This window comes from Stenella coeruleoalba (genome assembly GCF_951394435.1).
Source record: "Stenella coeruleoalba genome assembly, chromosome: X".
Classification (NCBI taxonomy): Eukaryota; Metazoa; Chordata; class Mammalia; order Artiodactyla; family Delphinidae; genus Stenella; species Stenella coeruleoalba.
The window spans coordinates 26,619,063-26,640,538 of record NC_137152.1 but is presented as its reverse complement, the minus strand read 5'-3'; the positions used below and the strand labels follow the sequence as shown (position 1 = coordinate 26,640,538).

The 21,476-nt window shown below is 39.2% G+C and overlaps 1 protein-coding gene across 9 annotated transcripts in view; it reads left to right on the top strand.

Moving 5' to 3' along the window:
- Positions 1-7,744: 7,744 nt before the first annotated feature.
- Positions 7,745-21,476, top strand: part of GK (glycerol kinase) — a 121,503-nt gene continuing 107,771 nt past the window's right edge. For 8 of the 9 annotated variants that reach the window (XM_079909601.1, XM_079909595.1, XM_079909587.1 and 5 more), the window contains exon 1: positions 7,745-7,900. The gene's annotated coding sequence lies outside the window, so the exon portion shown is untranslated. Of the gene's footprint in view, positions 7,901-9,685; positions 9,760-21,476 lie in introns of all 9 variants that reach the window. The other variant, XM_079909594.1, reaches the window with a different exon arrangement.

Genomic DNA, 21,476 nt, shown 5'->3' with positions numbered 1-21,476 from the left:
TCTTTTTTCTCCATAAATTTCTCTTTCCCTCCTATCTCTAGTCCCTCACCTCAGCCACTCCCATTCTCCCAGCAGCCTCTCTTCCAAGCTAGAACTGGACAACTTCTTGCCCACCATTCCCCGGCCTCTGGCCGGTTCCCTACTGCCCACTCCATAGTTCCTGTTGTCTGCCTAACCCCCATTCTCTGTGCCTCCTTGTATTAGCAGTTTGGAGTATCATTCAAAGGGCATCAGCTTCTCTTTATTGCTTACTTGTCTTAATTGGTCCTACTCAAAAAAAGTTATCTTTGACTTTAATAGTTCTTGCCACCTAGCAAAAGTATTGAAATTTGCAGTGAACTGAAATGTAATAGATCTCTAAGATCTGTTGTAAGTAAACAAGGTGCTGAATGATGTTTGGGGTGAGCTACCATTTGTCTGGGGGAAAAATATATATGTATATATATATACAGTTCTAAATACATACGTTATATCTGGGAAGGTATGGAAGAAGCTATATACCCTTTGGCGACTTTTGCAATTGATATTATGTACATGAATTACCTTTTGTACAAAAGAGAGTAAATCTTTAAAAAATAAAAGTGTAGTGTATAAGAAAAGTTATTTTCTACTCAATTATGTTATAAGCAAGATTATTAAGAAAAATATTTATCTACATCAGCATAGCCACCGAAAATTAAGAGTGGCTATCTTTAGAAGATATTATATGGGAAGATTTTTCCTCCCTCTCCCTTTTTGCTTATTTGAGGTTTCTGTCTTACAATGGATATGTTTTGCTGTATTTGAAAAATAATAGAGTAGAAAATAAAATGAGCCCTTTGAGGGCAGGGAGTGAATGGGAAATCTCGGTACTTTCCACTAACTTTGTTGTGAACCTACATCCGCTCTAAAAAACAGTCTTTTAAAAACGACTGGAGGACTTCCCTGGTGGCGCCGTGGTTAAGAATCCGCCTGCCAATGCAGGGGACACGGGTTCGAGCCGTGGTCTGGGAAGATCCCACATGCCGTGGAGCCACTAATCCCGTATACAACAACTACTGAGCCTGCACTCTAGAGCCCGCGAGCCACAACTACTGAGGCCGCGTGCCACAATTACTGAAGCCCGCATGCCTAGAGCCCGTGCTCCGCAACAAGAGAAGCCACCGCAGTGAGAAGCCCGCGCACCGCAATGAAGAGTAGGCCCTGCTCGCCGCAACTAGAGAAAGCCTGCGTGCAGCAACAATAACCCAATGCAGCCAAAAGTAAATAAAATTTTTTTAAAAAGACTGGAATATTGCCATATATAAAAGACAAAATTATAGAAATTCAAGGAACGGGGAAAAGCCAGGGAAAAACTATTTGCAGAAATGTACATTAACATTTCCGTGTATATTTTCCTAATAGCTGCCCAGTTTGAAGCTAGAGCTATTTTCTTTCTTTTTTTTTTTTTTTGCGGTGCGCGGGCCTCTCACTGCTGTGGCCTCTCCCGTTGCGGAGCACAGGCTCCGGACGCGCAGGCTCAGCAGCCATGGCTTACGGGCCCAGCCGCTCTGCGGCATGTGGGATCTTCCCGGACCGGGGCACGAATCCGTGTCCCCTGCATCGGCAGGTGGACTCTCAACCACTGCGCCACCAGGGAAGCCCTATTTTCTATTATTTATTCATTCAATACTGTATACCGAGTGCCTCATTTGTTATTATAAATACGTACCCACAAGGCACAGCTTGTGTGTATCCAGACATCCTCAAACCTCTAAGAGATCCAAGACGTAAGAGCCCCCTCCTCAGGATAGTCTCAGCTCAGCATCACCTAGGACATCCCTTCCCAAGTCGCTAGTATACAGATATCTTCAGCCCACTGCCCAGAGTGGGACAAGTTCCAGTTTTAGGAACTGTGCCTCCTCCCCTCAAATGCACCTTGATCAAAGCACCTTGACCAAGAAATCAAGGATTCCAGCAGAGCCCCTTCTTAGTCTTCTGAAATAACTTGTCACTCCCACAACTAAGGCAACACTTGTCATTTCTGCATGCCTTCAACTGTGGCATTGTCATCTACCTCCTACATGCTATCTTTTCTTCTACATCATTCTTTCTTTATCTGTTCAGTCATTTGATCATTCACATTCTAAGTATTGTTTTTTACCTTATCCCCAGTGCTGGAGGGTAGGAGATAGCTCCTACCATCAAGCAACTTTCCCAGTTAGAGACTGCCAAGGTTGAGTCATAGTTTCAGCTCAGAATATCATACATACTTTAGTAGGAAAATTATTTTAAATGATGCTACTAGAGTAACTAGTTGTGGCCAGAAACGTTGAGGATGATTTAACAGGTGAATAAACACTGGAGCTGAGTCATGAAGAAGCAACCTCCAAGTACAATAGAAATTGGTAAAAGTATATTTCAAGGAGAGAGACCAGTATGAGTAAAGTTAAGGAGATCTAACAGCTGATGCACATTGAGGAAATAGTGAATAATTCACTGTACTTAGAGCACAGAGACCTAGAGGTTAGAGGGGAAGGATGAGGTTGGGGGTGAATGTGAAGGGAACAGAAGAAGAGCCAGGAAAGCAGGGGAGAGACCCCCACTGGGAAGGACCTAGCATGCCTTGTGAGCCATGACCCTGACCTTCACTTGAGCTGGCATTCAGGCTAAGCTGATACACTGATGAGTAAGAAAGGTCAGGAGGACTCTCTTTGTACAAATACACCTTTGGGTAATGAAAAGGACAGCTTGATATCTGTCCCAGATACAAGTTCCATGCTCCTGGACTCGTGACTTACCATTGGGAATATGGCATGCAGGCAGAAGCTGAGAAACTGGTTTTAAAAGGAAATGTTGACCCAGAGGCACAAGCAGGCCTGGGTCAATGCCCAGGAGATGAAATACAAGTGGGAGAGGGTAGATATTCTCCCCACTTCTGCATGTAAAAAGCACCTGGCTTTGGTATATTAAGGACTCTAGGGAACAAGATGGTATATTGATACCTTGAGGGTTTGTAGCATTAAGACCCTCAGAAGCAGCATAATTCTCGTGGAGTGTGGCCGTCACCATCTGTGGTAGGGTGTCAACACCAACTTGAAGTGGCTTTGTGGGAAACATATCCACAAGAATACTGAAGAGGAAGAGCTTGAGATGACAAGTGATGAGCTTATGTGAGACCCCCAACCAAGACTCAGAACCTGGGTGTATGTTTAAGACTGTGGAAGGATGCTAGAGGCCTTGGCTATGCTGCAAAGGATGGGGCCAGTGCAATTTGAGGTACTGAGATAATGGATAGTGGAGCAGAGACAAGTCATCTCAGCTGAGGCCGCCTGAGCAACAGTCTGACCACTCTGAATAAGTGAAGATGTCCTAGACCACTCAGCCTCCAGCAGATCCTGACCAGAGAAGAGCAACTGCCCACCTGGTGCACAGAATCACAACAGATCAGAAATAATAAATGTTTGTTGCTTTAAACTGCTAAGTGTTGATGTGGTTTGGTACACAGTAAAAACTGACTGATAGGGTCCCAAGATGAGAATTGGTGGGAAGGCTGCTTAAGTATGGTCGACAGCTTGGTCCAAGTCTCCAAATGTGGGAAGCATAAACCTGAATGACAAGGCTCCTTTGGAAGGATGGTGGAGGATTTGTATTGTGTCAACTCAGCGAAGCTGAAACTGTGTTTCCCAGAACTTCCTTCACTGCATAGTTCCACCTTAGCTGGGATCAGGAGACATCCTGCACATCTTTCAGAAGGTGGAAGTAGAATAGCAGTCATTTTCTCCTTAATTCAGAAGGTCAGAGTGGGACGTGAGGTACTGTTGCAGCTCCTGCATGCGTCACCTATCTGCTGGATCACGTGCTTGGCGTGTGGCAGCAGGAGGGCCCAGAGCTCTTCCAGCTTCTGTCACATCCACCTCCAGCTTCTCTGACTCCCAGGCCAAGTGTGTATGTAACTGTGCAAGAGGTACCAGCTTCTCCTTCGGGACACTCCATCATCAAGATTGGTAGCTTAAAGGCTGTGAGGGACTGACAGTGGTTCCAGTCTACCTTCCTGGGTTCTAACTCAGCCTCACAGCTTCCAGCTTATTCTTGTTTCTCCTACTTCGTGTTTGTTTCCTTCCCAAATGCCTACCTGAAGCCTTCAGGCTGCAGCATCAACAGCCTCATGTAGATTTCTAAAATTAGCTCCCACAATTGGATAAGGCCAAATCTTTACAATAAATGTATACTATATATAATGTATAATGTACAGATGGTGTATAATATGCAAATTATAATGTTCAAATTATAGTATATAAATCATATGTGTATGTGTGTGTATGTAAAAAATCTAGTAGTTCTGCTTCTCTGACTGACCAACACAGAGAGCCTAAAAACTCTGGCCAGCCAAGATAAGTAGAAGGAACTTCTGGTGGCCTCCTTCCACAAGGAGCTGAAAATACCATAACCCTCGGGTAGAAAAAACTGAGATACTCATCAGTGCATCAGAAGAGAGGAAATCAGAAACAGAGGACAGAAGCAGTGGTGATGCTGTACTATCTAGGGTCTCACTACTAAGGGACCCTTCAGCTAAATAGCTCCCAGCCTCTTCGAACTTCCCTAAGTAGACATTGAAGAGAGGAGGGTATTCTAGAACAATGGAGGATTTGTTCAGACTGCAGCTGGATATCAGATGAAACAATCGACATGAAGTCCTTATAAGATTTGCTGGGAGATGTTCAACTTCACTGTAATCAGAGAAATGTAAAATGGAACTAAAAAGTGATTCCATTTTTTCCCTTACACAAAGGGTCACAGATATCTATAAAAAATGTAATTACACAAACCCTCTGACTGGACAGTTTTACTCTTACATATTTATCATACAGATATCTTCACATGTATGTGAAATGATGTATGTATAAGGATATCCACTGCAGCATTTTTTTATTATAGCAAGAGACTGGAAATTGCTTAAGTGTTCCCCAATAAGGAATTGGATATATAAATACGGTTCATCTATATAGCAGAGCATAATGCATCTATTTAAAAGGATGAAGCTGCTGTATGTGTTCTAATACAAAACAGTCTTCAAGATATATTAAGTGAAAAAAAGAGCTTGCATAATGTGTGTGTAGTATGCTTCCCTGTGTGTGTGTGTGTGTGTGTGTGTGTGTTTGTGTTTTATATGCTAGAATGCTAGAACATCTCTGGAAGAATTCACATGAAACTGGGAATTTTGGTTACCTCCAGAGAAAAGAATTAGGTGCCTAGGGCACTTTTTACGCTTTTGTACAATATCTCTATATTACTTATTCCCCTTCCCCCAAAACTTAATTTTAAAAATTCTTGCAGGCTTGTTCCAAATATTGCTTGTCAAGGGATGGCCCTTAACCTTTTTCTGATGGCAAGAATGGCCTGAAGAACAGTAATGACAATTATACCTAAGATTAAGCAAGCTAAATCCCAGATTTCCCCTGCAACAGAGATTCTGCTTAGGAGCTATTAGGAACATGTATAGGTAAGAAAAATGCATAGACCCAGGAGGGATGCCAAAGAGTGAGATACCCCAGAGAATAAGAGCTTTAGTGTGATGAGTGCATGATCAGTTTTAGGGATGGCATAGTGGCATAGGGAGGAAGATTGTTAGGAACGAGGAAGATATTTCTGTGCAGAAACCAATGGGGTTAAGAATAGTTGGTGTGTATTAGGGAGAATGAGAGAGAGGTAATCAAATCCTCATAACAAAAGGAGTTTGAGGATGCCACAAATATAATCAGGCAAAACTCCAAATATTGATAATTATGTATATGGGATACATCAAAAAATAGAAGGACTTTCTGTTTTGTTTTTTCAGTAGTTTCTTTGTAACCAAGAGAAGTGACAGGAACAGGCCTGAAACAGGCTCCCCTTTAGGTAAAGGACAAGAAATACTCCATGGGCTAGTGAATTCCTGATGCTAAGATCCAGCTACGCAGGTAGAGGTAGAAAAGGCATGCCTCTTGGTATACAACCTGGACAGGCCCTCCAAAACCCCTTTAAAATCCTGATGGTGGGCAACTGGGTGCATGAGCACCCAGATACCAATTTCCCTTTCTACTCAACCCAATAACCAGACAAAATATCCTAGTCATGAATGGCATTTTACAAGCGTATACATTTGAAACTTTGTTTGAATCCCTTGAAAATCAAGTAATCTCTCTTTACAAGCTGCAAAGTCTGTTCTTTTTAGGTGTTTAATAAGTTTTATTTGACAGTTGATAAATAACTTGTTTTAGATGTCAGAAACAATGATCTCATATTTATTTATAATTTTTACATGTTTATTTCCAATATTTAAAAGTGCTTTCATAAATGCTTTGGTTGCCAGACAAACACAACTGTTTTGTTCTCAAATGTTTGTTCTCTGTTGTAAATGTAGAGTGAATGTTATTAGCTAATTATTACCTATTTGTACCTAATTTTGAAGATATAAAGTGGCTTACCCAAAAGTCACACTGTCGGCTTATAGCTGGTTTCTATATTTGGTAATTTTTAAATTTGTCATCATCCTGTAAAAACATATGTACTCAACTGAAATATATTGGAAACTGAATTAGTTGGTATGCTAGTCAGGGTTCTCCAGATAAACAGAATAAATAGAGACAGAGAGAGAGAATTTCTGCATATTTTAAGGAATTTCTTCATATGATTGCAGGGGCTAGAAAGTCCTAAATCTGCAGGGAAAACTCACAGGCTGGAGAATCCAGCAAAAAGTTAATGTCTTGAGTCCAAAAGCCGTCTGGAGGCAGAATTCCTTCCTCTCAGGTGGACCTCACTCTTTTCTCTTAAGGCCCTCAACTGATTGGATGAGGCCCACCCACATTATGGAGAGTAATCTGCTTCACTCAAAGTCTACTTATTTAAATGTTTATTTCATCTGAAAAATACCTTTACAGCACCATCTAAAGTGGTATTTGGCCAAGCAGCTGGGCACCATAGCCTAGTCAAAGTGACACATAAAATCAACCGTCACAGGATTTGGAATGGCTGTGTGTGACTCATATCTGAAATTAACAATGACTTAAGCAAGATAGCTTTCAAGTGAGCAGTCAAATGCAGCAGTCCAGAGCTCATATAGTGACTCTACAATCATTAAGGGTCCAAGCCCATTAGAGTTTGTTGCTCCACTATCCTCAATACATAGATTCTGCCTCATGTCCAAAGATTAAGCTTTAGCCTCAACTATCATAATTTCGTTCAAGTTTGTGGAAGAGGGGGAAATGGAGGGGAAGAGCATCCACCTCACTTTAAAGACAGTTTTGGGGAAGTTTCACATGTATTACACACATGGTCTAGAATTGAGTTACATAACCACAGTTACAGTGGAGGCTGAGAAATATTTTTATTTGGGTATTTATTTATCTGGCTAAAATTCAGGGAATCAGAGCTTTGAACTTCATGGAAGAAAAAGAATGGATAGATATTGGGAAGAGGCCTACCAAGTACAGATTACTACACTGAACAACTGAAGGAATGCTGTTTCAATCATGGTCTACACCATAAATTATTCGGGCTACCCATATGTGAATGTGAAATAGTGAGTAGCACATAAAAGTAGACTTAGTCTATGTTTGGTTGAAAGGACTATACGAATCAAGGGGCACCAGTCATATCACAGTATGCCATGGGTCTTTCTTAATTTCTACTCTACTCAGTGTGAAGGTAAGTGATGACCACGTGAAAGTAGGCACTGCATGTATGGTGGGGTGCGATGCACAACTGAAGGAGGGCCATTTATATTCTACTCTATTCCACAGATCTTTCTGGACTCTATATGCTCAGTGTGGAGGTAAGAGATGGCCACATAAAAGGAGACTTATCCTATATTCAGTGTGAGCACTGCACACCCAGAGGATGCCATTCACATCACAGTCCACGCCAGGTTTCTTTCAGGACTCCTGGTATGCTCAAAGTGGAGGTAAGTACTCATAGATGCACTGCGCAACTCAATTGGTATCATTTACATTCCAGTATATATCATGTAAGTTTCTGGACTCCTCATATGGTCAATGTGGCGTTAGTAATGATCTCATCAAATGTGGGTGCACTCCACAACTTAAGGGGTTCTATTCACATTACGGTCTATGCCATGAGTCTTTCTGGATTTCTCATATGTTCAATGTGGAAGTGTTGGCCATATGGAGTTAGATTGTGCCATGTATATTGGGTGCACTGCAAAATACAAGTGGTGCCACTCATATCCTAGTCTGTGCCACGGATCTTTCTAGTCTCCTCATATGCTCTCAGTATGGAGGTAAATCATGGCCACATGAAAACAAATTTATCCTTGTACATTTGGACACAGTGTATGACTGAAGAATTGCCATTCGCTGTCTGGTAAATTCCATAGTTATTTCTGGACTGCTCATATGCTAATGTGGAGGTAAGTGATGATCATGTGAGTTTAGACTTATTTCACTTACAGTTGGATATACTGTACGACTCAAGGACTGACAGCCACATTCTAGTATATGTCACAGATCTTTGTGGATTGTTCATGTAGTTAATGTTGAGGTTAATGATGGCCTTATGAAATTAGGCTTTTTGCATATACTGTTGAGTGCACTGCACAAGTTAAGCAGTGCCAATCACATGATGAGCTCTGAACCCATAGGCTTAATGGGGGGGTAAATGCCACATCCAAATAGATTTATTGTGTGTAAATTTTGGTGCACTACAAAACGTAAAGATGTCAGCCACATCCTAATTTGTGACATAGATCTTTCTGGACTCCTCATATGCTCAGTGAAGAAGTAAGTGATTTCCACAGTAAAGAAGGATTATGCAAAATGCAAATCAAAACCACAATGACATATCACCTTACATCTGTTAGAATGGCTGTTATCAAAAAGACAAGAAAAATAAGTATTGGCAAAGATGTGGAGAAAAGGGAACCCTTGTGCACTTGGTAGGAATATAAATTGATGCAGCCACGAATTTCCTTAGAAAATTAAAAATATAACTACCATATGATCCAGCAATTCCACTTCTGGGTATTTATCTAAAGTACTTCTAGGTAATAATTCGAAAAAATACATGCACCCGTGTGTTCGCTGCAGCATTTTTTTTTAACAATAGCCAAGATGTGGAAACTATCTGAATGCCCATCACTGAACAAATGGATAAAGGAAATGTGATATATGTATACAGTGGCATATTATTAAGCCATGAAAAAGAATGAAGTCTTGAAATGGCATGGATGGACCTCAAGGGCTAAGTGAAAATAAATAAGACAGAAAAAGATAAACATCATATGATCTCACTTGTATGTAGAATTTAAAAAATTAATCTCATGAGTATAGAGAACAGATCAGTGGTTGTCTGAGATGGGGATAGGCATGGGGGTGCGCAAAATGGGTGAAGGGAGTCAAACGGTGCAAAGTTCCACTTTTAAAAAAATTTTATTTATTTATTTTTGGCTGTGTTGGGTCTTCATTGCTGCGCGTGGCCTTTGTCTAGTTGCGGCGAATGGGGGCTACTCTTCATTGTGGTGCATGTGCTTCTCATGGCAGTGGCTTCTCTTGTTGTGGAGCACAGGCTCTAGGCGCGCGGACTTCAGTAGTTGTGGCACATGGGCTCAGTAGTTGTGGCTCGTGGGCTCTAGAGTGCAGGCTCAGTAGTTGTGGTGCACGGGCTTAGTTGCTCCGTGGCATGTGGGATCTTCCTGGACCAGGGATCAAACCCCTGTCCCTTGCATTGGCAGGTGGATTCTCAACCACTGCGCCACCAGGGAAGCCCTACTCGTCATTCTTGACTCCACACATGCTCAGTGTAGAGGTAGGTGATTGCCATATTAAAGTATATTTATTCCATGTACATTTGGGGCACTGTACAACTAAAGGAGTGCAACTAACATGCTAATGTTAGCCATGAATCTTTCATGATACTTTGTGTATTCAGTGTGGTAGTAAATTCAGTGTGGTAGTAAGTGGTGACTACATGAAGGTAGAAAAAAAATCCATATACAGACGAGTGAACTGCACAAGTCTAGGAGTGCCAATCACGTCCCAGTCTATGCTATGGTTCATTCTGGATTTCTCCATGCTCAGTGTGGAGGTTAGTGAAGGACACGTGAAAGTAGACGTATTCTGTGTCCTGTTGGGTGCACTGCACAACTCGATGGAGGCAGTTTACTTCACAGTCTAGACCATATATCTTTCTGGGTTACTTATATCCTCAGTGTAGTGGTAATTAATGGGCACATGGAGGTGGATTTATTCCATGCTCAGTCAGGTGCACTGCATAACTCAATGAGTGCCATTCCCATCACATTCTAAATCATAAATTTTCTGGATTCCTCATATGCTCAATGTAGAAATAAATGATAGTCCTGTGAATGTAGACTTATCTCATGCGTGCTTGGGTAGACTGCACAGCTCAAGGAAAGCCATTACCATCAGTCTATATCATGGAGCTTTCTGGACTCCACATATGCTCATGTGGAGGTAAGTGGTGGCCTCGTGAAAGTAGGTTTACACCATATATGGTTGTGTGCATTGAGCAACACTAGCATGAACCTGAGTACACAACTCCAGTGGCATAAATCACATTGTCATCTCTATCCTGTATTTCTGGGCTTAAGAAGAAATACCAGATCAATAAGTACATAGAAAAATGGTAACACTCCAATTTTTTACCAGATTTGTAGAATAAATGTTTTCCATATGAAAACATTTCAAAAATTTCCAAATAATTTAATCCCTTATGAATTAAAATCACAGGTGTTGCTATGTTTGATGGAAATTATTCTAAATAAATTACTAATTCCTTTAACAGACAGCCTTAAATGTAAATTGTTTTTGAGGAATTGGTATCATCATAGTAATCATGTGTCATTACTCTGTGCTGTAAAAGGATGTCCTTGGGGGTTACTAACCAAACCTCAAATAATGGTTTGGAGGCTCTCTCCTGTCAGCTTTCTGTAGTCTCCTTTTTCCACCTCTCCAACCTGAAGTTAGTTCAGATTGGCACTCCATTTGTCATGTAGTCTTTGCAGTCCTTTCCATCCTTTCTGTTTCAGGATTCTACTCTGTAAAATGATCGGATACTCTCTCAAATGTGCCTTTCCACCCTTGGTCTCTATGAGAAGACCCCTCTCTGTCTGCAAAGTTTTCTCCCCTTCACTTCAGGGACCAAGTACGTACTTATTACCTAGCTTGCTCCTGTCACATACAAACCCACTTCTCTCTGTCCTGTGTGCCTTGTCTGAACCCCCTTCACTTGCCAGGTAATTAGGCTGTTTTTGCACTACTGGTGAATGGATGTGGTAGATTGTTTGCAAAGATGACCGCAAAATTTACTCCTACCCCTGAATGCATACCTTTTGCAATGTAACTCTTGACATACTTTTTGCAATGTAGCTGTTCCTTCCATCAAGAGGTGGAGTTTATTTTCTCACCCCTTGAATCTGGGATGGACTTATGACTTGCTTTAGGCAATAGAATACAGCAGAAATTATGCCACGCCAGTTCCAAGCTAGCCCTCAGGAGACTTGAAGCTTCTGTTCTCACCTCTTGGGATGCTGAAGCAGACATGTGGGGAATCCCAGGCTAACTTCTTTGATGATGAGGTCCAAGGGAAAGCAAGGCCCAGTTGACAGCCACTGTCAACTACTAGAAATGTGAATGAGACTGTGTGAGACCATCCAGCCATAGGCAACCCCCAGATGACTAGCCGCATGCACGACCAAAAGCAAGAACAGCAAAAGAATTATCCAGCTGATCCAGATTGCTGACACAAGCCCAAGTTGCTGACACACCAAATAGTGAGGAAATAAAATGGTCATGGTTTTAAATGAACATACTCCACTTTAAGGGTGGTTTGTTACACAGGAAAACTTACACACTGGATTTACTGGCCGAGTTGCACCATTGATCATGGGGCCTCATCTCAATAATTTCAGCAAATACTTTTCAGCATCTATTCTTCTTTAGGCCCTGTGCTAGGCATGGGAAAAGAGCTGGAGGTCCCTAGGGTCAGGGATCTCCTGGTGTCATGTGGAAGTAAGATCCTAAACAGGTAATAACAATTACGACAAATGTAAGAAAAGAAGAAATACAGGTGATTTGGAGTGGATAATGAGAGGGAACCTGACCTAATCCTGATCAGGCAGGGCCTCCCCAGGAAATGACTTTTCAACTGAGACTAGAATAAGATGCAATTTGCCAGGCTGAGACTTGGGAGTGAAGAAACTGAGCAGGAATAACTACATGTTTATAGGCTCAGAGTTGAGAGGAAATACGGTGTGTTCGAGGAATGAACAAAGCCCATGTTGGATGGGGCCTCAAGAGGAAACAAAGGAGACTGTGGTTTAAGACAAAATCATCCTCAGAGGACCAAGGTCACCAAATCCCAGTAACCTACTTCCATTTGTTATTTTCTCAGGAAAATCAGAAATTTTCATCTATTTGAAAATACAAAGATGACCACAAAACACTCCCTTGAAAACATTCCCAGTGTTCTGGTTTTAATCTGAGGCAAAAATATAATTTCTGAAGCCCTCGCCGTGTGTTAGGCACACTACTAAGCCCTTTACATGTTTTTATGTCTTTTATTCATTTTCATGGCCCCATGAAATTAGATACTAGTCATATTCCATTTATAAAAAATGAGGAAACTGAGGCAAAATTACACAGCTGGTAAGTAATAAAGCCAAGATTTAGGACTTCCCTGGTGGCGCAGTGGTTAAGAATCCGCCTGCCAATGCAGGGGACACGGGTTCGAGCCCTGGTCCGGGATGATCCCACACGCCATGGAGCAACTAAGCCCGTGGGCCACAACTACTGAGCCTGCACTCTAGAGCCCGCGTGCCACAACTACTGAGCCCACGTGCCTAGAGCCCGTGCTCTGCAACAAAAGAAGCCACCGCAATGAGAAGCCCGCGCACTGCAATGAAGAGGAGCCCCCGCTCGCCGCAACTAGAGAAAAACCCGCGTGCAGCAATGAAGACCCAATGCGGCCAAAAATAAATAAATAAAATAAATTAATTTATTTTTAAAAAAAAGCCAAGATTTAAATTTAGGTCAATCTGAAACTAGAGCTCAAAGTATGCTCTCCTGTTAATACCGCTTTAAACTATGTTGTCTTTCTACTAATGGTCTTTTGAGCAGAGAAATTTAGCTGCTCCACAAATATTAAGTGTTGAAGAAATGGGAAGTCCATTGAAGGAAAATATGAGTCATAAGATCTCAGACTGACATAGGCAACTGCCATGCATATAAACTGCTGTATTAATTAATGTGCTCTGGTAGCTGAGATTTCATTCCATTCAAAGGAGATGAAATTTAAAATAAAAAACAATGATTGTTGCCTACACCTGGATCTGTACCCAATAAAATGATCAAGTATGACTGAAGCACAAAGAGTTCACATACCTCTCAGAAGGAGCTCGTTTACATCGTAAAAAGTGAGTTGCTACAGACATTGGAAGAGATGTGTCTAGAGGAAAGCATCATAGTAGTGGCTTGTTCCTACTGGGCCTGGGTCTTCAAGCAGATCCTGATATGGTATATCAAGGCCTTTTTAAAAGCACCGTTATGTGAATTAATCAATAGATCACTGAAAAGTTAAACAAAATCCCTAGGAAACTAAAAGGAATACTCTAGGACAGTGGCCCCACAGCTAAATTAGGCCAATATAATTCTTTAAATTCTAGCTTTTAGGCTGCTCTAATTTGTCTATAAATGCAGTATCGAATTGCTGACAAGTTAAGGAGACATGGTCTTCACCCACAAGCTTCTGTTTATAAACACCGAGTATGTCTGGAACCACTTCTTTTGCTAGTTAGGTTTAATTCTGCCTTGCAATTTAAGGAGAGGTAAGAATTGTAATAGTTGGAATGTATTCTCAAAGCTGAAGTATTCCTGAACTTGTGGGACAATCAGTAACAAGTATACCTATCTTAAAAGTTGTGGATGAGCAATTCTATGAATATTGAATGTCTTTTTAACCCGTAAGAAGACACCAGCATTGATTTTTGGAGGGCCTAGGTTCAATTTAAAGGATTTCAGCATGAGATACACCAATTGTTATAAAGGTTTTTTTTCTTATTTTACTTTCACTGTGTTTCCCCATTCCTGTGTGTGTGTGTGTGTGTGTGTGTGTATACATACCAACAACACCCTCTCTTAGAATAGAAATATAAATAAATAATATCAATGAAAGAAGTGTTATTTCTGCTTTCCCTATAAAATATGTTTAATTTGTTGTTCCAATAAAAGAGTTAGCAAAACTGTCAAAGTTTGACTTCCTCAAACCTGAAGATGTCTCGTCCTGAGCATTGAATTTCCATTTCCGTTTACTCTCTTCCTGAGTGTTTTCTGTCATTTCTTAGTATGGAAAAATACACCTTATTTTGGCTTGTAATCAAAAAGAGGTATTTTTTTAATCACAATTCCTTCAAAGTTTATGTTAATAATGCAGCATTTGGACTTCTGCTTCTAGCCAAGATGGAGTAACAAGGTCTAGATTTACAAGGACAGAGTTAGGAAACAACAATTTTCAAAACACTGGACATTAGGTAATGAAGAACAATAATCCCTGAGACAGGAAACATACTAGGTAACCTCTATGATTGCCGCAGAAAATTGAATCTAACAATATATAAAAAGGATAACACATCATGATCAAGTGGGGTTCACCCAAGAATGCAAGGTTGGTTTAACATTCAAAAATTAATCAGTAAAAACTCTCAACAAATTAGGAATAGAAGGGAATATCCACAACCTAATAAAATGCATCTAAGAGAAACCTACAGCTAACCTCATAGTTAATGGTGAACAGTAAAAAACTAAAAGCTTTTCTTCTAAGATCAGGAATAAGGCAAGGATATCCACTCTCACCGGTTCTATTCAAAATTGTATTGGAGGTTGTAGCCAGTGCAAGAGGGAAAGAAAAAGAAATGAAAGGCATCCACATTGGATGGGAAGAATAAAACTGTCTATTCAAAAATAAAGTACTTTTCTCTGTAAAAAAAAAAAAAAAGGAAGCATATAGAATCACAAGGTACACTAATAAGTGAGTTTAGCAAGTTGCATAATACAAGCTCAATACACAAAAATCACTTGTACTTCTATATACTAGCAATGAAAAATTAAATATTGGACTTCCCTGATAGCACAATGGTTAGGAATCCACCTGCCATTTCAGGGGACACGGGTTTGAGCCCTGGTCTGGGAAGATCCCACATGCCGTGGAGCAACTAAGCCCATGCACCACAACTACTAAGCCTGCACTCCAGAGCCTGCACGCCACAACTACTGAAGCCCACGTGCCAGAACTACTGAAGCCCACGTACCTAGAGCCCGTGCTCCACAACAAGAGAAGCCATCACAATGAGAAGCCCGTGCACTGCAACGAAGAGTAGCCCCCACTCGTCACAACTAGAGAAAGCCCGTGCACAGCAACAAAGACCCAATGTAGCCAAAAATAAATAAATAAATAAAATTAATTAAAAATTAAAAGTTTTTTTAAATGTTTAAAAAAAGAAAAATTAAAAATTGAAATTATAAAAATAATATCTATAGGGGCAACTATACAAAATACCTAGGAATGAATCTGACCAAAAAATGTCTGATACCAGTCCATGGAAAACTACAAAAACGCAAAAACATTGCTGAGAGAAATTAAAGATGACCTAAATAAAAGGAGAGATATGCCATGTTCATGGCTTGGAAGACTCAGTATTCTGAAGATGTCAATTCAAAGCAACCCAATTAAAATTCCAGCATGATTATTTGTAAATCTTAACAAGATAATTCTAAAATTTACATGGAAATGCATATAACCTAGAATACCCAAAACAACTTTCAAAAACAGGAGAAAAGTTGGAGGACTTATAATCACTTGACCTCAAGAGTTACTATAAAATTGCAGTTGGTATTAGTGTAAAGAGTCATAAATAGATCAATTGATCAGAATAGGGAATCCTAAACAGACCCACACCCACACGGTCTATTGATTTTTGACAAAGGTGCAATGACAATTCAACACAGAAAGATGAGTTTATTCAACACATTGTGCTGGAACAGTTGGATATCCATGTGTAAAAAAGTAAACGTCAATCCATACCTCACATCATATACAAAAATGAACTAAAAATGGATAAGATACATAAATGTAAAACCGATAACCATAAATTGTCTAGAAAATCATGAAAGAAAATCTCTGTGACATTGGGTTAGGCAATGATTTCTTATATATGATGCTAAAACCATGGTATATAAAAGAAATGATAAATTAGACTTCAACAAAATTAAGAACTTCTGCTCTTCAAAAAAAATAGTGTTAAGAGAATAAAAAGACAAGCCACATATTGGGAGAAAATATATGCAAATTACATATATGATAAACAGTACTCAGAATATATAAAGAACTCTCAAATCTCAATAATATGAAAACAACCCAATTTAAAAATCGGCAAAAAACTTGAATAGATACCGCACCAAAGAAGATAAATGGAAGTCAAACAAGCACATAAACAGATGATCAACATCATTAGCTCAATGAAATGCAAGTTAAAATTATAATGAGCTACTACTACACACCTATTAGAATGTCCAAAATTAAAATGACTGACCATACCAAGTTTTGGTGAGGATGTGGAGCAACTAGAGCTTTCACACATTTCTGGTGGAAATGTAAAATGGTACAGTCACTTCAGAAGACATTTTTACAGTTTACCAAATAGTTAAACATACACCAACCATATAATTCAACTATTCCATTTCTAGTTGTTTGCCCAATGAAAGAGGAATAAAAGCATATATCCACACAAAGACTTGTATATAGACGTCATACTTTACAGTTATACTGGTAATAACCAAAAACTAGAAATATCCTAGATGTCCATTGACAAGTGAATGAATTAAAAGATTGTCATGTATCATGCAATGGAATATTACTAAACAATAAAAAGGAATGCACTAGTGATACATACAACAACCTGGATGAATCTCAAAGTAATTTTTCTGTGTTTAAAAAAAGCCAAACAGAAATGAGTACACACCGTATGATTCCATTTACATAAAACTCTAAAATATACAAACTAATCAATAGCAACAAAAAATACATCAGTGATTGCCTGGAGAGATAAGATGGAGGGTCCAGGAGAGAAGAATTACAAAGGGGCATGAAGAAGCTTTTGGGAGTAAAATGTTCATTATCTTGATTGTGGTGATGAATTTATGAGTGTGTACCTATGTCAGAACACATCAAATTGTACACTTTAAGTATGTGAACTTCATTATATGTCAGTTATAGCTCAATAAAGCTATTAAAAATAACAAAATTTTTCTTCTGCAGTAAATTAGCTTGTATTCTAAAAGATGTTCAGTTGCATTTGGTGCTTTGGCATCAATGCAAAAGACTCAGAAGTGATGAACAGAATGAGAGACATGGTCAAAGACCAGCTGCCTTGTGGGTTAAAAGAATGTAAAAATAACTTCAACCAACTGAAAAGTTAGTACGAAAAGGGGAAGCAGTTTTAGAAATAAATGGTAATCATTCCTCATTTTATAAATTATTTCTAAATATATTTTGTTAGTAACCTGTTTTATTCCTTAAGTTGAAATTTTTTTAATTTAAAATTTAAAAGATACATAAACACACACACAACATTTCAAGGAGGAAAGAGATTGCAGTCATTGTGACCAGTTATTATCAAATAATGTGGCATGCTTTGTAACATAAATTAAAGCTGAGAGAAGGCAAATGTTCTTTTAAGGTAATAAAGCAGAAGTGTTACTTCCCAATAAATAAAAGTCCAGTATGTATTAGAGAGAAAACTGGATTTCTCTTATAGGCCTTTGTCTTTTGTCTCTTATAGACAGATTTTTGGGAGAAAATTAATTTTTGTGAAGGCAGGATGTGTTTGATTTTAAATTCTTTAGCAGATCAGCTAGAGCTCGTCATTCTTCATGTCCCCCTTCTCTATGACCCTTTTCCAACAATAGAGACCACCAGAGTCTGAGCTTATCTGCCTTAGAGCAGTGGTAACTAGAAGGAAAAGAAGGGCATATTGAAATTAGGGGTACCTCAAGCTACAAGATTTGCAAAGCTCCAGAAGAGACTAATGGGTGCTGTGACTTAATTATTTCTACTGGGGAATTTGGCAAATACTTAGGGCAAGGCCTATCTCCTGCCCTACGCTTTACACCAAAGGAGAAGAATAAAGAGAGAGAAATGGTTTGGGAAACATAACAGTCTGAGTCAAATCAGGAAAGAAGAAGCACACAGAGGAAGTTTGATATAAAGAATTATTAATGAGAAGTGACATCAGTAAGATAGGAGAATAGGAGATCCCAGCCCTCATATCAATACATGCATCATGGAAATCCCAGAAAGAGAAGAAGAAGAGAAAGGGGCAGAAAGCTTATTAAAGGAAATAATGACTGAAAACTTCCCAAATCTGGGGAGGAAAATGGACATCGAGATTCATGAAACCCAAAGGATTCGAACAGGTTGAACCTAAAGAGGTCTATACTGCTACACATTATAATTACAGGCATACCTTATTTTATCGTGCTTCGCTTTATTGTGCTTCACAGACATTGCTTTTTTTTTTTAACAAATTGAAGTTTTGTGGCAACCCTGCATAGAGCAAGTCTACCAGTGCCATTTTTCAACAGCATTTCCTCACTTTGTGTCTCTGTATCACATCTTGGTCATTGTCACAATATTTCAAACTTTATTATTTTATTTGTTATGGTGGTCTGTGATCAGTGTTCTTTGATATTACTATTGCAAAAAGATTACAACTTGCTGAAGGCTCAGATGATGGTTTTAGCAATAAGGTGTTTTTAATTAAGGTGTGTACTTTTTTTTAGACATAATGCTATTGTACACTTAACAGATACAGTATAGTGTAAACATAACTTTTTTTTTTTTTGGCCACACCATGTGGCTTGTGGGATCTTAGTTCCCTGACCAGGGATTGAACCCATGCCCCCTGCAGTGGATGTGTGGAGTTGTAACCACTGAACCGCCAGGGAATTCCCGTAACTTTTCTTTAAATTGACATATAGTTGATTTACAATGTTGTGTTAATTTATGGTGTATAGCAAAGTGATTCAGATATATATGTCTCTGTGTGTGTGTGTGTGTGTGTGTGTGTGTGTGTGTGTGTGTGTGTGTATTCTTTTCCATTATGGTTTATCACAGGATATTGAATAGAGTTCCCTGTGCTATACAGTAGTACCTTGTTGTTTATCTATTTTATGTACAGTAGCTTGTATCTGCTAATCCTAAACTCCTAATTTATCCCTCCCCCCCTTTCCCCTTTGGTAACCGTAAGTTTGTTTTCTATGTCTGTGAGTCTGTTTCTGTTTTGTAAATAAGTTCATTTGTATCATGTTTTAGATTTTACATATAAGTAATATCATATGGTATTTGTATTTCTCTTTCTGACTTCATTTAGTATAATAACCTCTAGGTCCATCCATATTGCTGCAAATGATATTATTTCATTCTTTTTTACGGTTGAGTAGTATTCCATTGTGTGTGTGCGTGCACGCGCACGTGCACACATACACCACATTTTCTTTATTTATTCATCTGTTGATGGGCATTTAGGTTGCTTCATGTCTTGGCTGTTGTAAATAGTGCTGCTACTAACACTGGGGTGTGCATATATCTTTTCGAATGAGGGTTTTCTCCAGATATTTGCCCAGGAGTGGTATTACTGGCAACTCTATTTTTAGCTTTTTAAGGAAAGTCCTTAACTGTTTTCCATAGTGGCTATACCTATTTACAATCCCACCAACAGTATAGGAGGGTTCCCTTTTCTCCACCCCCTCTCCAGCATTTGTTATTTGTAGACTTTTTAATGATGGCCATTCTGACCGGTGTGAGGTGATACCTCATTGTAATTTTGGTTTGCATTTCTCTAATAATTAGCGATGTTGAGCATTTTTTCATGTGCCTCTTGGCCATCTGTATGTCTTCTTTAGAGAAATGTCTGTTTAGGTCTCCTGCCCATTTTTGGATTGGGTTTTTTTTTTGATATTGAGTCATATGAGCTGTTTGTATATTTTGGAAATTAAGCCCTTGTCAGTCGCATCATTTGCAAATATTTTCTCCCCATCCATAGGTTGTCTTTTCATTTTGTTGATGGTTTCCTTCGCTGTGCTAAAGCTTTGAAGTTGGATTAGGTCCCATTTGTTTACTTTTGCTCTTATTTCTATTGCCTTGGGAGACTGACCTAAGGAAACATTGATATGATTTCTTTCGGAGAATGTTTTGTCTATGTTCTCTTCTAAGAGTTTTATGGTATCATGTCTTATATTTAAGTCTTTAAGCCATTTTGAGTTTATTTTTGTGTATGGTGTGAGGGTATGTTCTAATTTCATTGATTTATATGTAGCTGTCCAGTTTTCCCAGCACCCCTTGCTTAAGAGACTATCTTTTCTCCATTGTATATTCTTGCCTCCTTTGTCAAAAATTAATTGACCATAGGTGTGTGGATTTATTTCTGTACTCTCTATTCTGTTCCATTGATCCATATGTCTGTTTTTGTGCTAATACCACACTGTTTTGATTACTGCAGCTTTCTAGTATTGTCTGAAGTCTGGGAGGGTTATGCCTCCTACTTTGTTCTTTTTCCTCAGTATTGCTTTGGCAATTCTGGGTCTTTTATGGTTCCAGAGAAATTTTAGGATTATTTGTTCTAGTTCTGTGAAAAAAGTCAGGGGTAATTTGATAGGAATCACATTAAATCTGTAGATTGCTTTGGGTAGCATGACCATTTTAACAATATTAATTCTTCCAATCCAAGAGCATGGGCTATCTTTCCACTTCCTTGAATCATCTTCAGTTTCCTTTATCAATATTTTATAGTTCTCAGCATATAAGTCTTTCACCTCCTTGTTCAGGTTTATTCCTAAGTATTTTATTATTTTTTGAAGTGATTTTAAAAGGGGTTGGTTTTTTTTTTTACATTACCTTTCTGATATCTCATTGTTAGTGTAAAGAAATGCAACAGATTTCTGTATGTTAATCTTGTATCCTGCTACCTTGCTGAATTTGTTTATCAGTTCTGGTTGGTTTTGTGTGTAACTGTAACTTTTGTATGTACTGGGAAAGTGAAAAGTGTGTGACTTGCTTTATTGTGATATTCACTTTATTGTGGTGCTCTGGAATCAAACCCACAGTATCTCCAAGGTATGCCAATAAACTGTCAAAAGTTAGAGATAAAGAGGATCTTGGAAGCAGCAAGAGAAAAGTGACTCATTACATGCAAGGGGACTCCCATAAAACTAGCAGTAGATTTCTCAGCAGAAACCTTGCAGTCCAGGAAAGAGTGGGATTATATATTCAAAGTGCTCAAAGAGAATAACTACAAACCAGTAATACCAACTGTGCCTGACAAAACTGTCCTTTAAAAGTCAAGGAAAGAGGAACTTCCCTGGTGGTTCAGTGGGTAAGACTCTGCGCTCCCAATGCAGGGGGTCCAGGTTTGATTCCTGGTCGAGGAACTAGATCCCACATGCATGCCACAG